General features: G+C 44.8%; 1 pseudogene; it reads left to right on the plus strand.

Annotated features, from left to right (window-relative positions):
• LOC106507602 lies at window positions 2,116–2,881 on the plus strand (annotated as a pseudogene).

The following is a 17,944-nucleotide window of genomic DNA, read 5'->3' on the forward strand; positions in this document are numbered from 1 at the left end:
ACAAAATAAAGAAAAAAATTTATGGTCATATTAGTAAGAGGCCGAAGGGACCTCTGATAAAAAAAATCAACAGAAATTCTTAGTAATAATAATGAAAAGTCTTAGCAAACTGATAATTGAAATTAACTTATCCAAATTAAGAGTGTCTGTGTGTTTTTTAAAAAAAGAAACTTAGAGGAGTTCCCGCCGTGGCTCAATGGTTAACAAATCTGACTAGCAACCATGAGGTTGTGGGTTCGATCCCTGGCCTTGCTCAGGGGGTTAAGGATCCGGCGTTGCCGTGAGCTGTGGTGTAGGTTGCAGACGCGGCTCGGATCTGGCATTGCTGTGGCTCTGGTGTAGGCCGGTGGCTACAGCTCCAATTAGACCCCTAGCTTGGGAATCTCCATATGCTGGGGGAGCGGCCCAAGAAATGGCAAAAAGAAAAAAAAAGAAAGAAAGAAAGAAAGAAACTTAGAGCAAATGTCATACTAAAAATCCCACTCAATACACATACACAATGACCATCACACAGTCACAGAGACATATGCTAATGTGTCTCACATAGATGGTCATAATATACACTTGTCCCACATAATCACAGAGATACACCCCAGAACTTTCACACTCCTGCTCTGTCATGATATATACAAACACACACTCTTCCATCACGGATTCATCCTTCCATCACGGATCCTGTGCCTTTGGCACACACACATGTAGAGTCCGCCATACAGTAGTGGAGACACACTCCAGCTCCCCCATGAGCACCAGATGAGCGCATACAACCTATTTCACATGCAGTCGAAGAGACATACAATGGCCATTTTGTGTGCACAGATGCCCACATACTCCCGCTCCCGTTGCATCTATCACAGGATGTCCCAGTCCTGTCGTGTGCAATCATGCAAATGCAATGTCACTTTTCACAAAGTGGCGTATCTTGGCTCTATCAAGCGCACAATGTTCACACACAGCCCTATACCACAGCTGTTTCTCATCGGCACAGCAACACACTCTGGCCCTGCGCCATACCTAACTCTCCATCACACACGGCCAGAAGACACGCTGACCTGTTTCCCCCACTCCTCCTCCTGTCTGTCACACCTCATCCCCCATGTTCACAAAAAGCAAATATTCTATTTCCATAGGCTCACCCCACCACCCGCTGGGGTCCGAGTTTGCAAAGCCCTTCCCGCCTCGCCCTGCATCAATTTCTCCTTCCACCGGACCTGCTCACGCGGAGCCCAAGAACCTTGAGAAACTTCGGAGACCAAGGGGATTCCAACCCAGTGACCTGGGAGAAATTCAGTCAAGAGCCGGAAAAGCAAGAGACACCGGAAAACCAAGGGCTATGGGATGCCCCCGGGTCTTCTGGGAGTTGCAGTCAGTTGCTCCCAGTGCGCAGGCGCCTTCCCTGGAGCTTTGGGTAACCCCTGAGAGGCAGCACGTGCTTGACCATGTTTGCGCTCCATGAAGCAGGGTGTCGTCTGTGATCTGTTTGTGATGCTTCTTGAGGTGCGGCAGTGCTGGCAACACAGCAGGCACTGTGTGTGTGTGGGTGGGTGGGTGGCTGTGACGGTTACTGCGGCAGTCATAGGGCCGATTGTATGGCTGTCAATGAATGTAGCAGTGTTCTGGAGCCACTTCCTACTGGCAGATTCTTGGAATATTTGAGACGTATGTTAAACACAACCGTTGCAGTGGTCCCTCGGTATCTGCTCGGGTTCTAGGCTGTGCGTGAGATCGCACACACCCACCCAGCCACCCCACCCCCGCGGATAGTGCTGATGGTGCTGAAGCCACATACATAAAATGGCATAGGATTTGCATGTAACCTGTGTACATCCTTCTCTATGCTTTAAATTGTTTGTAGATGACTTGTACCCAGTACAATATAAACGCTGTGTAAATAGTTACTGGGGTGCAACAAAGGTTTTGTTTTGTTTTGTTTTGTTTTGTCATTTTAGGGCTGCACCTCGCGGCACATGGAGGTTCCCAGGCTAGGGGCGGAACAGGAGCTGTAGCCCCTGGCCTACACCACAGCCACAGCAACGCCAATCCGAGCTTCCTGCGCAACCTACACCAGAGCTCAGGGCAAGGCTGGCTCCTTAACCCACTGAGCGAGGCCAGAGATTGAGCCTGCGTCCTCATGGATCCTAGTCAGATTCATTTCCGCCTAGCCTCAATTGGAACTCCAAATTCAATTTTTGCTTTTTGTGGCTTTCTGGAATTTTTTTTCAGGTATTTTTGAAAAATATTAATTGAATTTGCAGATCCAGAACCAGTGGATACAGAGGGCTGTGTTTAAAAATTATGTAGACTTGCTTTTTGGCTGGCACTGCCATCTTCCAGTAATTCACCAAAATGACCAACACAAGGGGAAGGAGGAGGGACACCCGCTATATGTTCTCTAGGCCTTTTAGAAAACATGGAGCTGTTCCTTTGGCCACATACATATGAATCTACAAGAAAGGTGATACTGTAGACAGCAAGGGGATGGGCACTGTTCAAAAGGAATGCAGTGCAAAAGTTACCATGGCAAACTGGAAGAGTCTACAGTGTAGTCCAGCATGCTGTTGGCATTGCTGTAAACAAACAAGTTAAGGGCAAGATTCTTGCCAAGAGAATTAATGTGCATATGGAGCATTTCAGACACTCTAAGAGCCGAGACAGCTTCCTGAATGTGTGAAGGAAAATGATCAGAGAAAGAAGGAAGCCAAAGAGAAAGGGACTTGGGTTCTTCTGAAGTGCCAGCCTCCTCCACTCAGAGAAGCTCACTTCGTGAGAACCAATGGAAAGGAGCCTGAACTGTTGGAACCCATTCCTTATGATTCATGGCATGATAAGTGTAAAGAAAATAAAAGACCTAGACTGTAAAAAAAAAAAAAAAAAAAAAAAATTTGCGTAGGCTCACAATACAGTAAAATACGTGAAAAACCTAAGGTAAAAAATGCACAGCACATCACTTCCTGATTATCTGTGCTCTTGCCTGTTGTGTCTATACTGTATCACGGTCACCACTGTACATCTCCCAGCTCCACTTTCAGTGATACCATATTGGTAGCTAGAAATTGGCTATGATAGGACTGTTTACACTATGGGAAATGGCAGCCACTACAGCTCAGGGCTTGATTTATTGTTGTGTTGATTGGGGATGGAGGAGTTCCCCAAAGTCCTCCTCCTGCAGTGCCCTTCCAGCGCCCTCTCCTGGTAAAGGTAACCATTGTGCACTGGGGCGAGAAATTGATAATAGAAACAAATGACATACCACATTTTCACTTACCAATTTTTTTTTTTTTTAAGAAACAGATTTATTAAGATAGGACGCTTGTGAGAGATGCAAGCGGGCAGGCACAGAAGCTCTGCCTTCACTTACCAATTTTTAAAAACAAATGTAGATAGCATACAATATTGCTGAGAATGTGGGGAAATGAGAATTCTCATAGATAGCTATTGGTAATGACTACAACCTTTTTGTAATTGAGTTCGGTAGTAGCTATCATAATGTCTGAAAGCAAACTCATTCAACTAGCATTTTTACATTTAAGACTAGCTTCCAAAATGCTAACTTCAAAGAAAAAGATGTGGATACAGTAACACTTACTGAAGCTGTATCTGTAATACTGAGGGATGAGACCAACTTCAATGTCCATCTTTTGAGGAATTGTTACTCTCTGCTGGCCAAGATGGTAGCTATTTGTGGCTATTTAAAGTTATTAAAATTGGCACGGCCGCGGATGCGGGGAGCACAGTGAGTCTTCGGTGAGCCACCCTCCCTGCGGGGTTGCTGCCCAGCCGCTCGTTCTGAATCCCGCTGCCAATAAAGTTGGTTAAGAAAAAAAAATAAAGTTATTAAAGTTAAGTAAAATTTATTAATTCAGTTTCTTCATCAAACTAGTCATTTCAAATGCTCATTAGCCAATGTGACTAGCGGTTACTCTATTGGACAACACAGATAGAAACAAAACTTACCAACATCACAGAAAATTATGTTGGACAGCTAGATAATAATTCAACATTTATTTATTTATTTATTTTGTCTTTTTGCCTCTTCCAGGGCCACACCCGCGGCACATGGAGGTTCCCAGGCTAGGGATCGAATTGGAGCTGTAGCTGCCGGCCTACGCCAGAGCCACAGCAACGCGGGATCCGAGCCGCATCTGCAACCTACACCACAGCTCATGGCAACGCTGGATCCTTAACCCACTGAGCCAGGCCAGGGATAAAACCTGCCACCTCACGGTTCCTAGTCGGATTCATTAACCACTGCGCCACGATGGGAACTCCAATCATTCTTCATTTAAAATGAGTTAAATCTCTATAACTGACATAAAATGAAGTAGAGGAATTGTGCTTAAATGAAGAGGGCAAATAGCAAAACAATACGTATAGCATGATACCATTTCTGTATAAAATAGATGATCCTTGTACATACATATATCCAGTGTACAGAAAAGTCTGGAAGAACACCTAAAAATGGCAACTTTAGTTGCTTCTGTAGAGAACCTATGAGTAGGGGAAGACTCTTTTTTAATTTATATACCTCCAGTTGTGTGAATATTTTAAAACAACAGTTAACTAAATACTACCAAATCATTATGTTTTTATTAGCAGTAATGTTTTTATTATTTTGAAAGATATTCTGCTACTTTCTACTCTCTCAGCCACTTACTCCTTGACATACTCAACCATTTTTTTTTTTTTTTTTGTCTTTTTGTTGTTGTTGTTGTTGTTGCTATTTCTTGGGCCGCTCCCTCGGCATATGGAGGTTCCCAGGCTAGGGGTTGAATCGGAGCTGTAGCCACCGGCCTACGCCAGAGCCAGAGCAACGCGGGATACGAGCCGCGTCTGCAACCTACACCACAGCTCATGGCAACACCGGATCGTTAACCCACTGAGCAAGGGCAGGGACCGAACCTGCAACCTCATGGTTCCTAGTCGGATTCGTTAACCACTGCGCCACGACGGGAACTCCTCAACCATTTTAACTTAAAGACTTCACTCCTAGCAAAAGGAGACAAATGGGAAGAGTTCTCAGCTGGTTAAGGATCCCGTGTTGTCGCTGCTGTGGCTTGGATTTGATCCCTGGCTCAGGAACTTCCACATGCTGCAGGTACGGCCAAAAAAAAAAAAAAAAAAAAAAAAAAAGAGAGAGGTGTAAATAGTATTTAAGGACAGTTGAAAATTCCAAGATTCGAATGTCAATGTCTAAAAAAAAGTTTATTGAAACATAGCTGCACTGGGAGTTCCCGTCGTGGCTCAGTGGAAATGAATCTGACTAGCATCCATGAGGATGCAAGTTTAGTCCCTGTCTGTGCTCAGTGGGTTAAGGATCCAGCGTTGCTGTGAGCTGTGGTGTAGGTGGCAGACAAGGCTCAGATCTGGCATTGCTGTGGCTATGGTGTAGGCTGGTGGCTACAGCTCCGATTGGACCCCTAGCCTGGGAACCTCCATATGCAGCAAATGTGGCCTTAAAAAAAATAGAAAAAAGAAAAAGAAAAGAAACCTAGCTGGATTGTTTAGATACTGTCTGTGGCTGCTGTCTCACTGCAAGGGCAGAGCTGAGCAGCTCTAGCAGAGACCCCGTCTAGCATACTTACTCTCTGGCCTTTTACAGGAAGAGTGTGCCAACTCCTGCTCTCTACTCAGTACAGAGAAAAATGCTGGCAGATAATGGAATCTATTGGTCCAAAATTAAGTGTATCACCTAGACATCAGGCATTTACCTCGAGAACTGGACTCTGAAAAGCAATCACTGCCTCCCGGCATTGGGAAAGCAAGAGGGGATTCCTGGCTGCTAGAAAGTCAAGTTTGCCTAGTGAACCTAGACGAGCTCAGTTGGAGGGTGGAGGGGAGTGCAGTTAGAGGGGCGAGGTGTAGATTGTGGAGGCAGATGAGGCAGGCAGTGTTAGATGAAAATGTCAGCATGGGCACATGGGGGTTGTCATTGACGCTGGCGCTCCAGAGGTCCTGCGCTCACGCCATGCAGGTTGCCTCTGCTCCACCTTTGGCACACATCTGTGTCCTCATATCACAGGAAAGTTTCTCTGCAAGGTAAGCTGGGCTCTCTGGAATTTTCTCATCAAGGGTTAGTAATTGCTCATGTTATCATTATTACTATTTTTAAATCAAGGCCAACAGTTTCTCAGAGGTATTATCAGTTCCCCTTGCAGACAATGTCATTGCACCAGTGACATTATAATGGCTTCTCTGGTGGGAAACGAGATCACAGTGTCGCTAACCTATAACTCAGGGTCAGGTGCTCTCTCGCACCCTCGGGCATGAACCCTGGCAGTGACGGGATCACTATGCAGGTGTCAGAGATCTGCTTGGTGTGAGTATGCTTTTCCTCTTTCTCCTTTTAGAAAATGTCCCAATAAAGTGACTTTCAGTGCTGGAACTTTATCTTGGAATCCTAATATGCTTTCTTACTTGGGAAGGCATGGCATGCCGTATTAAATCTGAAGATTACAGGGAAACTTATGACTCTCATGAGGCCTCTAACATCTCTTGCATTTTTACTGTATTTAGAATTATTCTTTTTTTTTGTTCTTTGCCTCCTGAGACCTCTTGTCCACCCTTTCTGGCTATTAGACATGCCAGATTCCTCCTTTCCTTCCAACCTTTTAAAATATTTTCTTTAAATTTTGATGGAGTTCTCTGGTGGCTCAGCAGGTTAAGGATCTCTCATTGTCACTGCTGTGACTCAGGTTCAGTTCCTGGCCCGGGAACTTTCACATGCCGCAGATGTGGCCAAAGAAATTGGGACCATATGTCTGGTTTTGACCATGGATGTAGAAAATGTGGGTTCACTTTTTCTTGTTTCTCTGCTTCAATATTGGCTTTAGAAAACTGTCCATATAAAGCTTTTCCTTTGGGCTATTGTTTCAGGTTCTTCTTAGGCCACAGGAAAGAGATGTAATTGTTGATTCTGAGTCTCTCTTTTTTTGTGTGTGTGTTTTTTTAGGGCTGCACTCGTGGCATATGGAGGTTCTCAGGCTAGGGGTTGAATTGGAGCTATAGCTGCTGGCCTACGCCACAGCCACATCTGCGACCTACACACAGCTCATGGCAACACTGGATCCTTAACCCATGGATTAGCATCCTCATGGATGCTAGTCGGGTTTGTTACCACTGAGCCGTGACAGGAGAGATGTATTCCTGAATTTATTTCCCAGAACCAGTCATGGATATAAAGCCACCCCTGGACCACATCCTCAGTACTGAGCCTCAGTCATCAAATGGGCCATGACATTGGGAGAAGAAACCCTGAGTTTGGGGCTCTAATTCTGGATGGGTCCCTCTCACATTTCCAGGTCTGACCCCACCCTGCCCTCAGTGCTAGAGAAGAAATGAAACACACCAGGGCAGGATCCAGCAAAGAGCCCATTGAACGTGGGCTTACCTAAAAAAATTTTTTTTTGGCCATGCCTGTGGCATGTAGAAGTTCCAGAGCCAGGGATCAAACCCAAACCACAGCAGTAACCTGAGCCACAGCAGTGACAACACTGAGTTCTTAACCACTAGACCACCAGGGAACTCCAAAGGTGAAGTTTTATTTTTTATTTTATTTTTTATTTTTTAGGGCCGCACTCACAGCACATGGAAGTTCCCAGGCCAGGGTTTGATATGGAGCTACACACAGCAACAAGGGATCCGAGATGCGTCTGTGACCTACATTGCAGCTCACAGCAATGCCAGATCCTTAACCCACAGAATAAAGCCAGGGATCGAACCCACAACCTCATGGTTCCTAGTGGGATTCGTTTCCGCTGTGCCACAACAGAAACTCGCAATGCTGCATCCTTAACCCACTGCTTGAAGCCATTGAACCTGCATCCTCGTGGATACTAGTCAGACTCGTATCTGCTGAGCCACGATGGGAACTCCCACACTGTGCTTATTTCCAGTGACTTGCGCTCATTCACTGTAACTCGTGGGACTCTGGGGGCTTCTCACGGAGTCTGCCCTGGTGCTCATGACTGCACTCTCCCAAGGCAGATTGAGGCAGGGAATCCCTTAAACTTGGCTGGTGTATCCATCCCCAGCTGCTCTGAGTGCTGGCTACTAAAGCCTCACACCTGCACATCCCTCAGAAGCTCTGCCCTTCATTAAAGAGCAGCCTCCCCTGCAAGGCTATCACCTGAGCGGCTAGCAGCCCATGAACGGAAGCAGGGTCTGTAAGGCCAGCCTAACCATCGTCTCCATGGGGGACTAACTCCGTGCTGCAGGGTGTGTGCCAGGGCCCTGTGGGATCAGGCTTGCCTCTCTTCCTTGCCCTCCCTGCCGCCTTCCCTCCGGAGAGTTCTCTCTCAGTAGCACCTTGACAGCTTCTGCATCACAGGCTCTGGTGAGGGGTGTGGTGGGCAGGGATGCTGACCTAAAGCACTGTTTGTCCTGTTTCATAGTGAACATGAGGCTCAGCTTAAAGGCGGAAGACCCCAAATCTGAGCTGTTAAAAACTGATATCCTGTCACCGGCAACGTGACATCTCAGATAGAGTGTGGGGGGTCCCTTCAGCACTGTGTACTTGGAGCTGGAAACAGGAAGTGGCGTGGATGCCTTTGCATGTGCCATTGCTTCTGGACACTTGGAAATTCATTAATGTGATCCCGGGGAAGAACGACACCAGGCCTCCCTCCTTCCCTTCCTTCATTCTCTCTCTTTCTCTCCCTTCCTTTTTTCCCTTTTCTTTTTTTTTTTTTACTAAAATATACTAAAGATAGACTTTATAGTGATATTGCTAATCTGTGATTCCCCTCTCCCTTCTCTGACCACAGCTCCTTCACCAGAATTACAAAGGATGTGTGCTGTGCACACCTCCAAAGGAAAGTGAGGTGACTTCTGAGATCCTGGAGTGAGCGTTTGTACACAAGACGCTGTTAAACTCCTTTTCTGAAAAGGCTCTGTGCTTAGCTATGATATAGTGGTTGAAAGTAGGAGATATGGTTGGATTCAAAAGCTCCTACATTACTGTGGTGTAATTTTAGGTAATTTGTTAAATCTTTCATATCTGTAGATGGGTGATGATAATAGCATCTTTCTTTCTCTTTTTTCTTTTTAGGGCTGTACCTGCAGCATGTGGAAGTTCCCAGGCTGGGGTTGAATCAGAGCTGCAGTTGTCGGCTTATGCTGGCCCATGCAACACTGGATCTGACCCACATCTGTGACATACACCACAGCTTGTGGCAACCCTGGATCCTTAACCGACTGAGCGAGGCCAGAGATCCAACCCTCATCCCCATGGATTCTAGTCAGGTTCTTAACCCACTGAACCACAACAGTAACTCCTTTCTTATTTTTATTTTATTTATTTATTTTGTCTTTTTAGGGCCACACCCTCGACATATGGAAGTTCCTAGGCTAGGGGTTGAATCGGAGCTGTAGCCACCAGCCTACACCACAACCACAGCAACACCAGATCCAAGCCACATCTTTGACCTACACCACAGCTCATGGCAACGCTGGATCATTAACCTGCTGAGCAAGGCCAGGGATTGAACCTTTGTCCTCATGGATGTTAGATTCATTTCTGCTGAGTTGCGATGGGAACTCCCCCTCTCTTGTTTTTAAAGAGAAATTAGTAAGTTAAAATGTGCAAAGTACTATACTTAGAACATTTTTTCCTCCCTTGATTTTATGCATTCGATACACATGGTCACACCAGTGATACCCCTACCCCACCCCCTGACTCCCAGAGTTTATAGGCTTAGCATGAACAAATGACTTATTTCCCTAACCAGGACCATTTAGAATGAAAGCGGGCTCTATTCAAACTCCACGTGGTACATCGTGGCCTTTCTTTCTACTGAGTGGCTATTGAAAGTTTGTTCTCCCTTAGTGAGAACACCAGCTCTCAATAGCAATAGCAACACAATTATTCATTTTCCCAGTGCAGAAATCGTAGTTTCAGGACTGCTTCATCTGCACTACTACAGAAAACAAACCTGCTCAAAAGAGTTCTGGATTTATTTGCCATCAGTTTGCTGTTCTCCTCCCGCTTCTGCCTGACCCTAAGACTGAGGGTTTTTATTCAAATGTTGTGCTCTCAGTTTTCTTTTTGTTCTTCCTTCATTGTAGTCATTGAAGTACAGTTGGGTTCATTTCTTTCAGTTTTAGTTTTTTTCCCTTTGCCATCCTTGGTGATGTTTTTTGAATGTTAATGTGGTTCAAAAAATCAAAAGTAGGGGTTCCCACTGTGGTGCAGTGGGTTAATGATCTGCTGTTGTCTCTGGGGTGCTCGGGTACAATCCCCAGCCCAGTGCAGTGGGGAAAGGATCCAGTGTTGCTGCAGCTGTGCAGTAGGTTGCAGTCACTGCTTGAATTCAATCCCTGGCCCAGGAGCTTTTGGGTGCAGCCAAAAAAGAAAAAAAAAATTAAGTATATAAACTTTTATTATTGGAGAAGTGTCACTCTCTCTCTTTCTATTTTTTTGTCTTTTCTAGGGCTGCCATAATGTCAAGGCCCACGAGTTTATTTTATCATCAAAGCCAGATGCTGGAAGGAAAGAGAAGGTAATACATGATTTTCCTTGGTGTGGCAAATTCACTATGAAGAAATTTCATCTTTTTTTTCTTTTCTTTTTTTTTTTTTGTCTTTTCTAGGGCCACATCTGAGGCATATGGAGGTTCCCAGGCTAGGGGTCCAGTCGGAGCTGTAGCCACTGGCCTATGCCACAGCCACAGCAACGTGGGATCCGAGCCACATCTGCGACCTACACCACAGCTCACGGCAATGCTGGATCCTTAACCCACTGAGCAAGGCCAGGGATCGAACCCACAACCTCATGGTTCCTAGTTGGATTCGTTTCTGCTGCGCCACGACGGGAACTCCTCTCTCTTAAGTCTTATTCTGCAAGCATCTGTTGTCCATCCCTGACTGGTAATCTCTCTGTGGAAAGGTCACAGCAAGGCTCTAGTTTGGGCCCTTACTGGGTGGAAGCAGAGGAGAGGGCAACGGCTGTAGCTCGGGAAGCCCCAAGTTCCACAGAACCACAGTGAGCCACCCTGTCACTGCCATTTCCCTGGCCAGGGACTCCACTTGAAATACTAAAGAAGCAGAACCTAGTGGGGAGATCCCCACCCCCCCCTTTTTTTTTTGCTTTTTTAGGGTCACGTGTGGTGCGTATGGAGGTTTCCAGGTTAGAGGGGTCTAATGGGAGCTGCTGGCCTCAGCCACAGCAACACATTCAAGCCGCATCTGCGACCTACACTGCAGCTCATGGCAACGCTGGATCCTTAACCCACAGAGTGAGGCCAGGGATGGAACCCACGTCCTCGTGGATACTAATTGGGTTCGTTACCACTGAGCCACAATAGGAACTCCTGAGATTTCTTCTCTCATCTGCCATCCTGGGATCTGGTGGGAAAAGAGAGGACTGAGTGTCTGAGGAGAGTTGTAATCCTGTGTTTGTTTTCATCATTTTCTCAAGTAAGCAAGGCTTTTCATTTCCCTGAATCAGCTGCTCCCAAATCATGTCACCTGGCATATTGTTATCTAAGGCTTTGGCCTCTAAATACAACACAGGGGAGCATCAAGTGTAGAACATCAAAGGTCTCTCTCCAAAATTATCATCTTTCTTCTGCACCCATCGACATGTTTCTTAAGCTTGTGAACATAATATCCTCTCACGATGTTTACAGGCGAGATATATATATATATATATATATTTTTTTTTTTTGTTGTTGTTGGCTGCATCCTTAGCCTACTGTGCCACCAGGGAACTCCTTGTAGTAGTAGTGTTTCAATATCATAAAGTTGTTCATGTTTTTCCCTTTTGTCTTGACCTTGTTTACCAATATAGTTTCATTTACATCTTTTATATTTGTATCAAGTAGAGTTACTTTCATTTCTAGTTCATTAGTTTATTCTCTTATCTTCAATGCTACCTTCCTTCTACATTCCTAAGCAAAATTTAGCAAAATGCATTTGGTTGATTTAAAATTTTTTTTCCCACAGTTTAAAATTACTCCCTCATGTTATTCAGATTTGCTATACTTATTTTTGGAACTGAGTGAAATTTTCATGTAGATATTTGTTTAACATCATCTTGTGCCCTTCTGTTTACTAAACCTTTTACTATAAAGAGGAAATTGTCAATTCAAAATCTTAAGCCAGAGTTCCAGTTATGGCTCAGTGGTTAACGAACCCAACTAGCATCCACGAAGAGGCAGGTTTGATCCCTGGCCTCGTTCAATGGGTTAAGGATCCGGTGTTGCCTGGAAACCTCCATATGCCACGGGTGCAACCGTAAAAAGCAAAAAAAAAAAAAAAAAAAAAAAAAATCTTAAGCCCGTTAATGTGAATGAATCAAGCTGCTATCATGGAGATTATGCTGAAGTAGAGGGTGTCTGCCTAGTTGATGTCGTTGCTATTACCTAGCTCTAGTAACTGTTTTCATGGGAAAACACCATGGCATTTTCTTTTCTTTCTTTCTTTTTTTTTGCTTTTTAGGGCCGCACCCGCGGCATATGGAGGTTCCCAGGCTAGAGGTCTAATCAGAGCTAGAGCTGCCGGCCTACACCACAGCCTCAGCAACGCGGAATCTGAGCCACGTCTGTGACCTGCACCACAGCTCACAGCAACACCGGATCCTTAACCCACTAAGCCAGGCCAGGGATCAAACCCGCCACCTCATGGTTCCTAGTCAGATTCATTTCTGCTGTGCCACTATGGGAACTCTGGCATTTTCTTTTCAAGAGAACCCCCTGCCCCCCAAAAAAATCTATGTTTAAAAGTTGGCATTTAATCTAAAATTTTTAAACTACACAGTGGGAAAAAGAAAGGAAATATTGGGATCATAAACTGCTCATTTCCTGCCATCATGTAGCCTGTTTTGACACACATCATTCATAAATACATATCCATTCACCCTACATAAAATGCTAGCAAATCATATACAACTTTGGAAAGAACTAGTTTACTCTTTCAAGGTAGTTTGAATCAATATGTGTCTATCCAGTCATCTGAAGTAGGATTTTGCATATGTGAATAAAGATGAAATACGTTCGGAGTTCCTGTCATGGCTCAGTGGTTAACGAATCCAACCAGGAACCATGAGGTTGTGGGTTCCATCCCTGGCCTTGCTCAGTGGGTTAAGGATCTGGCGTTGCCATGAGCTGCAGTGTAGGTTGCAGACACGGCTCGGATCCTGTGTTGGTATGGCTCTGGTGTAGGCCGGCAGCTACAGCTCCGATTAGACCCCTAGCCTGGGAACCTCCATATGCCTCAGATGTGGCCCTAGAAAAGACAAAAAAAAAAAAAAAAAGAAAGAAAGAAAAGATGAAATTTGTTCATATCGAATTTGCCACACCAAGGAAAATCATGTATTACCTTCTCTTTCCTTCCAGCATCTGGCTTTGATGATAAAATAAACTCATGGGCCTTGACATTATGGGTTCTGGTGAGTTGGTAATGGGGCTTCTCTTCCTCTTCCAGCCTGGAGCTGGGCTTCTAGGGAATTCCTCACTCCTTTATCTCTACATATTGACTTCGTTCACTAAACACACTCAGAGGCCCACAGATCTGATTCTCAACCCATTGACCTTCGCCAACTTCCTGGTCCTTTTCTCTAGGGGACTCCCTCAGACACTGGATGCTTTTGATTGGAAATACTTCCTGGGAGAAGTTGGGTGTAAGGTTAGCTTTTCCGCTCACAGAGTGGCCTGGGGGCGGGGGGGTTCTCTGCACCATCTGCCTCTTGAGCAGCTTCAAGGCCATCACCATCAGCCCTAGTAACTCCAGGTGGGCCAAACTCAAACGTAAAGCTCCTACATTTGTTCAACCCGCCTGTTCCCTGTGTTGGATTCTTTATCTCCTGATAAATATTGTTGTGCCAAAGCGAGTGGCTGACCTAGGGAATACTATAAACATGACAGGAAAGCGTTTTTGGATTGTGTTCTGCAAAAGGGTCTGATTCACCCGTGGCTTCACTCTACACATTCCTGTTTTCCTTCCTTGATATTTTGTGTCTGGGACCCATGGGTTGGGCCATTGGCTCCATTGTGCTCTTCCTGCAAAGACATAAGCAGAGAATCCGATATATTTACCACATCAGCCTCTCTCCCAGAGCCTCCCAGAGCCTCTGGCCACTCACACTGTGCTGCTTCTGGTGAGCTCCTTTGTTTCCTTTTATTCGCTTTCCTCCCTCTTCTCACTTTATATGACTTGTTTTGTCAATCAACCCTTGCAACTAGTGAACATCAGTGCATTCCTGGCTGCTTGTTTTCCAGTTTTCAGCCTCTTTGTGCTCATCAGTCGTGATACGCAAATCTTCAGAACCTGCATTGTTACTTGTGGTAAAACAAAAATCTCCAAATAGTCCTCTTACAAATATCTGCCCTTCATTCAACAATTTTTTTTTTTTTTGTCTTTTTGCCATTTCTTGGGCTGCTCCCACGGCACATGGAGGTTCCCAGGCTAGGGGTCGAATCGGAGCTGTAGCCATCGGCCTACGCCAGAGCCACAGCAACGCGGGATCCGAGCCACGTCTGCAACCTACACCACAGCTCACGGCAACGCCGGATCCTTAACCCACTGAGCAAGGGCAGGGACCGAACCCGCAACCTCATGGTTCCTAGTCGGATTCGTTAACCACTGCGCCACGATGGGAACTCCCATTCAATAATTTTTAAGCACTCAGTATTCGACGACTGGGTTTAACCATAGACTCATCTGAAATGTACTATTTTTCTGTGCGAGATTTGTCTTGTGATTTAATTTTCTATATGCATTTGTTATTTTCTCTCTCTCTCTCTCTCTTTTTCTTTTTAAGGTCACACCCGTGGCATATGGAAGTTCCCAGGCTAGGGGTTGAATTGGAGCTACAGCTGCTGGCCTATACCAGAGCCACAGCCATGTGGGATCCGAGCCACACCTGCAACCTACACCACAGCTCACAGCAACGCTGAATCCTTAACCCACTGAGCGAGGCCAGGGATTGAACCCGCAACCTCATGGTTCCTAGTCAGATTCGTTTCCTCTGCACCACGATAGGAACTCCTGATTTAGCATTTTAAGGCCATGTCCTTAAAATGGATCATCAAGGACCAGTAGGCACTTGAAGGAAACAATCTATCCTGAAACAAACAGACCAACAGGAAAAAAAAAAAAAAAAAGTAACATGGGGAGTTCCCGTCGTGGCGCAGTGGTTAACGAATCCGACTAGGAACCATGAGGTTGCGGGTTCGGTCCCTGCCCTTGCTCAGTGGGTTAAGGATCCGGCGTTGCCGTGAGCTGTGGTGTAGGTTGCAGACGTGGCTCGGATCCCGCGTTGCTGTGGCTCTGGCGTAGGCCAGTGACTACAGCCCCGATTTGACCCCTAGCCTGGGAACCTCCATATGCCGCGGGAGCGGCCCAAAGAAATAGCAAAAAGACCAAAAAAAAAAAAAAAAAAAAAACATGGGAGAAAAAGCACATTAAAGAAGTAGAACAAAATTTTATAATTTGTAAGTAATATTGTTGGTGAGATATGAAACTCCACTGCATGCGTAAGGCAAGGATAGGATGCTATTAAAGTGAATGATAGAAGGCCAAAAAGGCCTTTAGGGAATAAGAAACAGAAGAGATAAAATATTCACTGGAGTGGCTGGAAGATAATATGGAGGAACTTTAGGAAATTGAAAGAAGAGGTAAGAATATTAGAAGAGTAATGTATACATGTAAGGATAACCTGACCCCCTTGCTGTACAGTGGGAAAATAAAAAAAATTATTAAAAAAAAGAATATTAGAAGAGAAACATTAGAAAAATAGCAAAACTTTCCTGGGGGTGAATATCTTAATAATAGATATCCTTAGAAGAAAGAAATAGATGCATGAATAGGAGAAAATATCAAAGAAAGTATACAAGATGGTCAGAGCTGAAACACATCTGTTTACAGACTGAAAGGGCTCATTTTTTTTTTTTAATGGGAAATGATTTAAAATAAGCCCATACCCAAATTTTGGAGTGGTGAGGAGAAAGAAGAGATTCCTGAAGATTCCAGAAGGCAAACAAGGGGAAGAAAAATGAAAAATGTCTTCAGATTTCTAAAAAGCAAACTTGAACACTATAAGGCAATGGAGCCACGACACCAAACTTCTGAGATAACATTTTCCAGGAGAAAACAAATGATCCTCCTCAGAATGAGCATTGGTACATGAGGGAAAACCTGTGTGTGAGCCTAATGTTTAGGTAGCAGTTCCACATTATGCGCTGAAAAGGAATTGGGCCACAGCCTGAGGAGTGAAAAGCAAACATGTTCATTTTATGATGACTCATGACAAGTTCTGCTGAGGTCATCATTCTTCCCTGTAGCATAAATTTATTCCCTGTCATTTTGAGGGCAAACTCATCCCACTCAGTGTTCATCAGCCCCTTTGGTGTCTCTCTTTGCAGGGTGGAGTTTAAGTCCAGTCTGTAGTAGACATTCCCACTGCTTTGTAGAGAGGGAAGCTTCACATTACAAAAATCCCCTCTTCCCTCTGCAAAACCAGGCAATCTGAACTAGTCTGGAGGAGTAAAAATCCTCCAAAAATGTTTGCTACCTTGCATCTAAAATCTGATGTTGGAACTCCAAAACAGAGTTTGGGTTTTGTTTCCTTCTTTCTCCTTTCTTGACCACAGTGTGATAGATGTCTCCTGGCCTCCTGCTGGAATGCCGGGGGAGGGTGTGAGCGGTAGGAGCAGGTCACCGAATAGAAAAAGCAGGAGGGAAAAACCTGCATCGATTAATATATCAGAATATACACTGGAGTAATCAAGCATGCTTATGAAGAAAGTGGAGCTACCTACCGAAAAGTGTAAAGAAATACAGCAGGGTTGGGGGAATGTCTTCATTGAGGAGGAAGAGGCAAGGGAGTATTGTGAAAGTAGAGGGCGTCCTGGGATTATTGAGGAGTATGGAATCCAAAACAGAACTTAAGGAAGTAATGAGTGATCTATAAGTTCACAGCTTGCACATTACAGAAGGCAGGATGAAATCCCAAAACACAAAGTGACTGGCTTCTTTTCCTCTCTGGGTATGGGCTATTAACATACTGAGTGAAGCAAGCACATTGTGTCAAGATGATCATCTGTTTGTAAGTCATATACATTAAATTTTTTTGGTCCCAATTCAGTTTTTAAAAATGTATGCATTGGCAAGTTTCCTTGGTGGCTCAGCAGGTTAAGGATCTGGTATTGCCCCAGCTGTGGCTTGGTTTGCTGCTGTGGCTTGGTTCGATCCCTGGTTGGGGAACTTCTGAATGCCACAGGCAAGGCAAAAATGAAATGAAATGAAATGAAATAAAAATGTATGACCATTCAGGCATTGTTGGATATTTAAAAATAATTATCAAGTCAAACTTTCAGTATTTATATAGGTTCTTTTTTTCCTTTTTATGGTTGAACCTGCAGTGTAGGGAAGTTCCCAGACTACAGGTTGAACTGGAGCTGCAGCTGTGGTCCTATGCTACCACAACCACAGCAGCCCCAGATCTGAGTTGCATCTGCAACTTATGCCAAAGCTTGTGGCAACACTGGATCCTGAACCCACTGAGTGAGGCCAGAAATCAAACCTGCATCCTCACAGAGACTACATCGGGTTCTTAACTCGCTGAGCCACAATGGGAACTCCTATTTAGTGTTTTTATCTTTGGTGTTATACTTAGAAAATCCATACCTATGTCAGAAATTAAGTATGTATTTACATGATTTTCACTGAGTCATTTAATTATTCCATACACTCTAAATGTGTGAATACACACACACACACACACACACACACACATTCACTAATTATTGGGGAGATGCAAATCAAAACCATAATGAGATAATCACCTCATACCTGTTAGGATGGCCGTTATCAAAAAGGCAAGAAATGGCATTCCTGCTGTGGTGCAATGGGATTGGTGGTGTCTTGGGAGCACTAGGATGCAGGTTCAACGCCTGGCTCAGAACAGTGGCTTAAGGATCAGGCATTGCTGCAGCCGTGACTTAGGTCA

The sequence above is a fragment of the Sus scrofa genome, chromosome 6 (assembly GCF_000003025.6).
Source record: "Sus scrofa isolate TJ Tabasco breed Duroc chromosome 6, Sscrofa11.1, whole genome shotgun sequence".
Taxonomy (NCBI): domain Eukaryota; kingdom Metazoa; phylum Chordata; class Mammalia; order Artiodactyla; family Suidae; genus Sus; species Sus scrofa.